Source organism: Arachis hypogaea, chromosome 9 (assembly GCF_003086295.3).
Source record: "Arachis hypogaea cultivar Tifrunner chromosome 9, arahy.Tifrunner.gnm2.J5K5, whole genome shotgun sequence".
Lineage (NCBI taxonomy): Eukaryota > Viridiplantae > Streptophyta > Magnoliopsida > Fabales > Fabaceae > Arachis > Arachis hypogaea.
Genome location: NC_092044.1, coordinates 76,420,109 through 76,430,024, shown reverse-complemented (window position 1 = coordinate 76,430,024; position 9,916 = coordinate 76,420,109). Strand labels below are relative to the sequence as shown.

Below are 9,916 nucleotides of genomic sequence, written 5' to 3'. Positions count from 1 at the left end.
GGGGTGATTCGCAAGGTGCGCGCAAGCGCCAGTTGCGCGCGCGCGTCCATGGGCGAGTTCAACTTCTTTGCCTTTTCATGATTTCTCTACTTTGCATGCTTTCCTCTTCACTAACAAACACATCAAGGCATCTAGTGGAATCAAAGGTGAATCATAATCATCAAGTTAAAGGCCTAAAAAGCATGTTTTCACATCTAAGCACAAATAAGGAGACAATCACAAAACCATGCTATTTCATTGAATAAATGTGGGTAAAAGGTGATAAAATCTCTTAAAATCAATACAAGATAAACCGTCAAAACGGGGTTTATCAACCTCCCCACACTTAAACCAAGCATGTCCTCATGCTTAAACCAAGAATGAAGTAAAGGGCATGACATTTATTCAATGGAAACTAACTAAATGCAATCTACCTATATGCAACTATCTACATGAATGCAATTGCTTGGTCAAAATAAATCAATTCCCAAGAAGCATATATGCACAAGGGCTAAGGACTAGCAAGTCTAATCCACAATTGAATTGAGTTATTAAATATTTTTACAAACTTGCATGAGAAGAGATGATCATAGGTGGAAACATGTAATTGAGCATCAAACCCTCACCGGTAGTGTTTGCACTCTATTCGCTCAAGTGTTTAGGGTTGATTCTCTCAATTCTCTCCTAATCATGCTTTCCAAGATTTGTTTTTCTTCTAACAATCGACATATATTTCATGCATGCATACATCTATCATGAGGACTTTTCTTTGGTTGTAATGAGGCTAGGGTCAAGGTATGATGCATATATGGTTAAGTGAGCTTGAAATTTGAATCTTTGATAAGCTTAAACTTCCCACCTAACCTATGACATCCTATACAATTTCAAAGCTGACCTACCTACCCATTTCTCACTTTTTCACATACTCATGCAATTTCTTTTCATTTCACAACACATATGCATTGATTTTATTGGACCTTGCTTTGGGGCATTTTGTCCCCTTTTTATTACTTTTTCTTTTTTTTTTCCTATCTTTCTTTTTCTATTTTTTTCTTTTCCATATTATTTTTCTCTTTTTTTTTTCTTTTCTTTTTCTTATTTTTCTTTTTTTTCTATATACAAGAACATCAATGCATAAGGTTTTATATTTGATCAATATATGAGTATGTACCCAATTTCCAATATTTTCAATAACAATAAAAAACTACCTTTTTATTCCCCCAAATGTCCCAAGATTCCCACACTTGAATGGTACTCACGCACACTAGCCTAAGCCAGATCCAAATTAAGAACATTTATTGTTTTTCACTTAATGGCTTGTAATGTGCTAAAATAAGAATGAAGTGGGTTAATCGTAGGCTCAAATTGGCTAACAAAGAAATATAAAAGGTAAGGCTATTTGGGGTAAGTGAGTTAAATGAAATGATGGCCTCAATCATATAAATACATGAATACATAAAATAATGGACATAAAGAATCAAACAAATCAACGATTACAATTATAGAAAGAGAATAATGCACACAAGAAGGAAAAATAAGTGGTTATAAGATGTAACCACACCATTAGGCTCAAAACTCACTTGCTTGTGTTCTTAGCTCAAAAAACATGATCCACAAGATATATAATTCAAGCAAGTTTAATGAAAAGTTTTCACTCAAATGAATTGGTGCCCTATAGATAGAAATCCTTGAAAAATTTCATTATTTTGACTAAGCTTATTATGTATACATATGCAAAAATTAAGAAAATGCAAGTAAAAATCCTAAAATCTTAAAATGAAATGCAAAAGTGTTGGGATTAGAATTTTGTCACCCAAAATCGCCGACCGGTCGGACGACCTCCCCACACTTAAAAGTTTGCACCGTCCTCGGTGCACTCAAAGATGAGCAAGGGGGTACGGCGACTCTCCGGATTGCTGTGTGTTCTTAGTCTTGCTTCCGTTATTGCTTGTGGTGCATTCATCATGAAAGACAAAAAAATATAACACCATAAGATGAGAAAACAAAAGCAAGGAAACATAATTGTTGGATTGAGGAACTAATCACTAGAAATGAGTGAGTGGATTAGTGTTACATGAATGACAAATAAGTGTGTGAATTCTAAATAAGTATAGTCCGAAGCGGTAATGAATCCTCTCAATCAAATTATCATTCAAGAGATTGTCACAATTCAAAGCAAATATAAACCAAGAGTATTTAGACTCCCGGGTCGTCTTCCCTAGGAACTAATGCCAATGAGCGCCCAATTTTGGTTGTGAGAAGCAAATAGGGGTTTTCAATAGTTTAAGCAAACAATAAAGAGATAAAAGAGCGAGACAAAATTGCAAGTAATAAAGTAATAAAAGAACAAAAGAACTATGTATGTAATATAAACAAGTAAGGCTAAAAAGCAATGGAAAAGTGGTTCAAAACATAAAAGAGACCTTGACTTGGGATGAGTTATGGAATCCCTTCCTTGCCATAACCACAACTATGATAATTATGGATTAATCTCACTAAGTCAATCTTCACATCGGAGAGTAAGTCAAGTAAACATAATTGTTATCAATCCACAAGTCCTAGCTAACTTACTAATTACCTTAGTAAAAAGCTAGCGTTATAGGAAACAATAACAACTAACAACCCAAGAATTATCACTAAATTTTGGACATTATGGCTCTAGTAATTCATAGACACATTTTCCCCAAGCCAAGGGGTGGGAATCACACCATAATCAAAATTGGCATTTCATCAAATACATAGTGGGCATAAACATAAAACATGGCAAAATTGAGAAATAGATAAAGGCTATAAACCATAAATGATCAAAATTAATAAAGGCAACTCAAACAAACATATAAAAGCTATCAAATATCAAATTAAACAACTAAAAGTCCAAAATTTCAAAACTATATATAAATTGACAAAAGAAGTGAAAATAAAGGAAAGTGTAAAACAAGTGGTATAATAAAAGAGAAATTAAAGAAATACTTACAATGCAATTGCTAGAATCCAAATTAAAACTTGAAGTATAAAATGCTACAAACCCTAATTAAGCACCATAAGAGAGAATTTCCTAATCTACACTACTCCTACTCCTACTATGTGTTTTTCCTATTCTAAGATGGCTCCCTTTATTATGTAATGTTATCCCCTTCATATAGTCTCTCAAACAAGCTTTTAGCACTTCAGAAATGGGCCTAGAGACCCCCAAAACCGCGCAGCACGTGACTTTTTATTGGAGGCATACATTGGTACCTGTGCGGACGCACAGGTGTGTGGTCCGCACACTTTACCGAATTTCCTCTTGTGCGTACGCACAGGTGGTTGTGCCTACGCACGCATGCTGATTTCCTTCTTGTGCGTACGCATAAAGGGTTGTGCGCACGCACGCGCATCTATGTGCTTCCTCCTTATTTTCTTCATGTGTTCTCCCTTGTACATGCTTTCTTCCACTTTTGGCCATACATTCTTGCCTCTAAGGCCTGAATCACTCAACAAACATGTCATGGCATCGAATGGAAGAAAAGTAAAATTAAATTGCTCAATTTAAGAACAAAAACGCATGTTTTCACATTTAGGTTCAATTTAGGGATCAAACACAAAAGTATGCTATTTTGGTGCTTAAGAGTAGGCTTATATGATGAAATTCACTCAAATCAAGCCAAAATATCTCATCAAATATGGACTCATCACCTGTCCTACTGGCCGTGAGCTCATGCGTTGGTTACTTTGCTAGAACTCACATACTCGGTAGCTAATCCGGATATCGTCTCTCTGACATGCCTCCACACTCTGGTGATATAGTGCCCATCACACTCTTGGGAAATAGTGCCCGTCACACTCATGGGATATAGTACCCATCATATTTCCCGGGATAAAGTACTCATACACTCTTAAGATATAACGCCTGCCACGCTCTTGGGATATAGTGCTCGTCACACTCATAGAATATAGTTCCTGACAACTTCCTAAGATAAAGTGCTCACGTACTCTTGGAATATAGTGCCCGCCACACTCTTGGGATATAGTGTCTGTCACACTCATGGGATATAGTATCTGACACACTTTAAAACAGAGAGGAAATGATGCAACAAAACAAAACAGAACATACATTCACAGTTCATATTTATAATCGTTGTCTTTATAATCACTTTCAATAATTATTCTTTCTAATTTCATACCCAGAGCAAGTAGACAACGCCACTGCATCTTACCCAGTCTAAGATATCTCAATCAATCTCATCATATCTAATTCAAAGTTAATAATTAACTCAATTCTCCTTATTCTTCTTTCCCATAGCCAACCTCACCATTAAGCACCTCTCAATTCAGCCAGATTTCATTACTTTTTTCATTATCTTCATTATTTACTTCTTATTCAACATTACCAACCCCTCCTTAGTTCAGATAACGATTCACAAAACCCTTCCAAGTATCTCCTCAATTTATTTAACAGACTCATCTCCATTTTAAGGCTTAAAGACTCATTAATGGACCTTAAACAAGTGTAAAAGAGTTTTAGAATGCTAGAGGTTTGGTTAAACATTCAAAACATCACATTGGGCCAAAACAAGAGCTCTGCGTACGTGAGATTTCAAAACAGTGGGTGATTCTCGCGTCGCGTATACTGCTCGCGTACACGACCATCCAAATTTGCAGGTTCGCATACGCGAGATTTCAAGACAGTGAATGAATCTCGCGTCGCATGTGCATGCTTGCGTACATGACTCCTCCTTTTTTTTCAAAATACTGTTAAGTCATAAAACCAATTTTCTACATGTAACTTTCGACATTCATAACTTCCTCCACAAAACTCCGATTTTCACAAACTTTACACTGTTTTAAAGCTCTTAAAATTAATTTTAGTTTGAAACAAATTTCATTCAAATCCAAAATTTGAGGCTCAAGTTATGGACCACCTATGTTCGTTAAAAATCTAATTTTACTAAAAGAGTCCAAAACCTCTATTTTCTAAAGTCTCAATTTTAAAACTAGGGTTCTACTCCAAAACAACCCCAGTGACATTCATTTGAACTAGCGTACGCGAGGAGGGTACCACGTATATTTTTATGACTAATTTTATTAATTTGAACTGTTTATTTAGAAACTATTCTGTTAGATATCATCAAATTATTTTTATGACTAATGAATTTTAAATTGACTAGAATTATCATATATAATTGTATTATAATAAAATATTTTATAATCGAAATTAGAATTTCATTAATTAATAGATAATAAAAATTATATGATTTAAATTGAGAAATTAATATTTTGCTAAACATCTTATTTTGAATTGTTAATTATGAATAATTTATAACTTATTTTGTTAAACTTTTATTTTTAGAAACTATTATATTAAAGATATTTAAATTAAACTTTTATAATACCTTGAGTTTACATTAACTAAAATTTTTATATAATTTTAGATTAATTAGATATTTTGCCTAATTAAAATTAAGATTTATGTAATTAAAAACTTGTATAAGTTAACTAATTTAATTTGACTAAATTGAGATTTTGGGTCTATATTTATTTTAGAAAATAAAAGATTATTTATTTAATTATTCAAACTTTCTAATATGAATAATTATTTGAATTCATTAGTATATTATTAAATTTTACGTGTTTTCAAAATAATTTTACAATTTATATTTTAGTTCTAACTTACGATTTTATTTCAAATATTTTATAAAATTTTTATACTATTAATATATATTTTTATTGCTAAGTTTCTTTTTTTTTTTACACACACCATTATCTTACATGTAGATCCTTACCTGTCTCTCCCTCACCCTCATAAAAAATACATATAACACCCTCTTCACTCACCTTCACCCATTTGACACAGCGGAAAAAGAGGAAATCAAAAAAAGAAGAGCTAGAAATCAGAGAGGGAGAGTGAGGAATCAGAGTGTGAGCCAGGTGAGGGGAAACAGAGAGGAAGAGGGATGGCGCCGCAAGGCTTGGTACCGTTGCCACTCCGCCACTGCCACGGTCGCCAATCAATCGTACGCCACCAATGGAGTCACCGTTTTGGTTCCAATTCTTTCATTCTTGAAACTATAGCCCTTTATCATTGCTTTGTTTCTATTTCGTTCCTCTGCTATGTTCTTGTTATACTCATGGTATCATATACCTCTATTTTAGTTCAGCCCCTTTGCTCTTCCTGTTTCTCTGCAGCAATTACCTTGAGTACTAGCGCTGATATTCCCTTGAGATTGTTGAAGCTGTTGCTAGTTCTATTGGAGGTTGCTACTGGAATGATGAAGCTGCGGTGTTGAGGGTACAACCCAGCCAACTATTACCGCCACGATTCTGTCTCCAATTTCTTTCAAATTTGACACATTGAGCTAGGGGATACTATTTTAAAATTAATGAATTTAATTCAAAGGTAAGAACCGGAAATTTATTTAGCCGTTTAATTGGAAATAAAATAATAATTCACTACAAGAAAATAAGCTTTCTGCCACGCTTTAAAAGCTTGCTGAAAAGAGCAAAAATGCGTGCCGATAGCTTTTCGCCACGCTTTTTGAGCTATCGGCACGCTTTTGAAAGGGTCACAGCCGCCGGCGTGCCAGTTGCTCTATCGCCACGCTTTTGTGGATCTATCGGCACGCTTTTTTTGTTGGCACGCTTTTATTTCTTGCCACGCTTAAAAAGGGTGGCCATAAGTCTTAACCTATATGTTTACTTAAAAAGCGTACCGAAAAGTACACATATCGCCACGCTTTTAAAACGTCCCAGAATATTTATTTTGTGTACTCTTTAAAAGCGTGTCGATAGGAGAAGATATGGCTACACTTTTTAAGCGTAGCGATAGCCAATGCTACGGTGACGCTTTAAAAGCGTGGCAATAGCCTTATAAAATAAAAAAATCCTTTTTCTTATTTTACCTTCACCACTGCAAAATATAAATTTTCAATCATTTTTTATTTCCAGACCTACAAATATAATATGCAATTTTTAGTACAAGATAAATCAAACAATAATTAGTCACATATAAATTTTGCGATAATTGTTTTATACATTAAAAAACTAATACTCAAATACAAAATAAATCTCGAGTTCGAATTCCAAAACTAAATACTGAAAAAAAATACAGAAATAATACAACTTAAATTCTATTTCCTTTGCTGTTCCTCCTTCTTCTAGCCCTCTTAAACTTCCTTTCCTTAGGTCATACATAATTTTTTCTGGAACATTTGTGAACTTTTTTACCTACAAAAGATAATTCCTTGAGCTAAACGTTAGTGGTACTACACTGAAATGCAAATTGTAATGTAATATTCTAGAGCAACAGTCACAAGAATGGTAAAACTAGGAATAGTTTAGTTGTTTACTTGTTGCAAGCTGAAGGTGCCATATCCACTATAAGAAGATGACATGAGGAATTGAACCAGTGACCAATTTTCACGGTCCAAGGCATTTGTGAGAAGTTCCAAGTAGCTGGAGGAAGGAATAAGGAAGAACACATTATGACAATAAAGTATTAAATAAACTATCAACTGAAAAAATTCACCTAGCATCCTTCGATAACAGCTATTACAAGACTCTGGTTTCCATTAACTACATTCTGCATGAAGTTTAACGAGGTAGGATGCCAAAGCCTGAAATATGAAAAAATAACTAAGGAATTTTAGCAACTAAAAGTGAACATATACAAGTAAGCTAGATACATAAACTTGATTGTCTTGACTAATAAGCCAACTTATGTTCAAGGAAACAAAAAAGAAAAATTAAGAAAATAAGCCAATTTTTTAAATACAAGCTCAGTCTCATTACAATTAGCAGCAAGGTTTTCAACTACAGCCAGAATTCTGCAAAACCATTCAATTATACTACATAAATATAAGCTCAATCTCATTAGTTACGAGTAAAGTTTCCAACATAAGCTCCTAAGCTAATGAGCATTCACTTAAACAAGGAGAGAACAGAGAAAGATGATCATTCCCATTCAATAAAGTGAATTTACTTGCCAAGCATTCTAGAGAGCAATTTAACATCTGAAAAAAGGGATCGACTAGTATAATTCAAATAATAAATGTATTAAATGTAGTTTGTAAACTAATGTGACCAAAAGATATATATCAAGTTTGAAAAAAAGTGTTAAGACATACTTGGCAAAGTCCTCTGGCTTCTTGCTGAGACCAAAAGGATCATAACCATAGCTGCATCAACAAATATCAAAGAAAAATTAAGCAAAACAAGTCAAAGTTTCGCAATGTTTGTGATTCAAAGGGGACTAGCTAGAGTAGAATCCACATACTCTCGGGGAACTTCTCCAGTCAAGTAAGATGGGATCTCGGATCGGTCCAAGAGACCTTCTGGCAAGAAGATCCTTCCGTCAGGACCTGTCACCAAATGGAAGCAATGATCAGAAACTAGTTTCCTACCTTGAATTGTACACTAGAGTATATCAAAAACTTTGTTAGTTCATTACAAGAACTTAATTAGGACTAATTAGGATATTATAGGCTATAGCAATAAGTTACCCTCCTTTTACTGCTAAGTCAAACTTTGTTAGCTACTTTGGTTCTCTCAGTTTATTTACAAGCAACAATGGTGACATAATTCCTTCAAGTAACTGACATTCTCCTAAAAATCAAACCAGAAAAGACGAACTTACACCCAAAAGTAAGCACGTATTCCGAGCTGTCGAGGAGATCCCTCAATTTGCTTTCGCTTGAATTATCTTGGCTAGAAACCACATGAGAGACGCATTGACCTGAACTTGTTAATGAAATATCATTAGAAGCTGTAACAAAAATGAAGATGACAGTTAATTCAAATAGAATTAAACTTATAAGTCCCTACATTATATATGATTTACTGTGACAAGTGATTTATGAAAGGTAAATTAAAAAAAATATATTAAAATAGTATAAAATAGTATAAAAAAGAATAAATGATAGCTATTTTGCTATTTTCTAATATTGTACATGAATTAAAATAGCAGAAATCATCCAATAAAAAGCAAGAGCTAACCACTAATCAATTCAATAAAATAGCAAAAAACATTCAATAATCATCCAATAATCATCCAACTTTCTTGATTACAAATTAAAACAGCAGCACAGCAAGAGCTAATCACTAATCAATAAAACAGCAGAAAACATTCAATAATCATCCATTAATCATCTATTTTACAAATTAAACCAGCAACATAGCAAGAGCTAATCACTTATCAATTCAATAAAAAGTTAACAGTAGAAAACATTCAATAATCATCCAATTTTTTTGATTGATTTCTAAATGGAGCATTTTAAAAAATTGAAGATGGAGCACAACTGAGCACTAACCTTCCAGCAGCATGGCGAGCTAAATCGTGAGAGAGAGAGGCGAGTAGCACGACAAGCAAAACAGTAAGAGGAATGGCGAGCTGGCAAACACAACGACAAACCTGGTTGCGATCTTGAGCACAAAGGGTGCCGACGGTGAGATAGATGACGACGTGATGGAGGTTAGGATTTTCTGAATCTTTCAAGGAAAAGCCATTCAAATAAATAAATAAATAAATAAATAAATAAATAAATAAATAAATAAATAAAGGTGAAATATGACAGCAATTTTAATAATACTCACGATTCAAGTATCCAATAGCTTCATCTATAAAATTTTTCATTTTTTTCACCATGGGCATAGTAGCAATGCAACACGTCAACTCTTCCCACCTAAATTTGATTGAAAAATGCTACAACTCCTACATCATATAATTATTTGAGGATATAAAGACTTGATTATACACAAACTCCAAAGTCAAGAAACTTTAAAGCTTACCTTCAATTTTTCATGAGCTTCTTTCACAGTTTTTCCATGTTTTTTCTTTCTCCAATTATGCCCATCCTTTCTGAAGTATCTCAAAACCATTCGATCAAATAGAAATAGTGAACCACCTGCAATAATTAAATGCAAGTCATGAAGTAACATCTTGAAGATCATTTAGCAAAAACTA

General features: G+C 33.7%; 1 long non-coding RNA gene across 1 annotated transcript; it reads left to right on the top strand.

The window, feature by feature from the left end:
* The first annotated feature begins 5,746 nt into the window (after positions 1–5,746).
* On the top strand, positions 5,747–6,851 carry LOC140174978 (uncharacterized). Its single transcript, XR_011865141.1, has 2 exons — positions 5,747–6,000; positions 6,145–6,851. It is a non-coding gene; the product is annotated as an uncharacterized lncRNA (long non-coding RNA).
* The last annotated feature ends 3,065 nt before the right edge of the window (positions 6,852–9,916 follow it).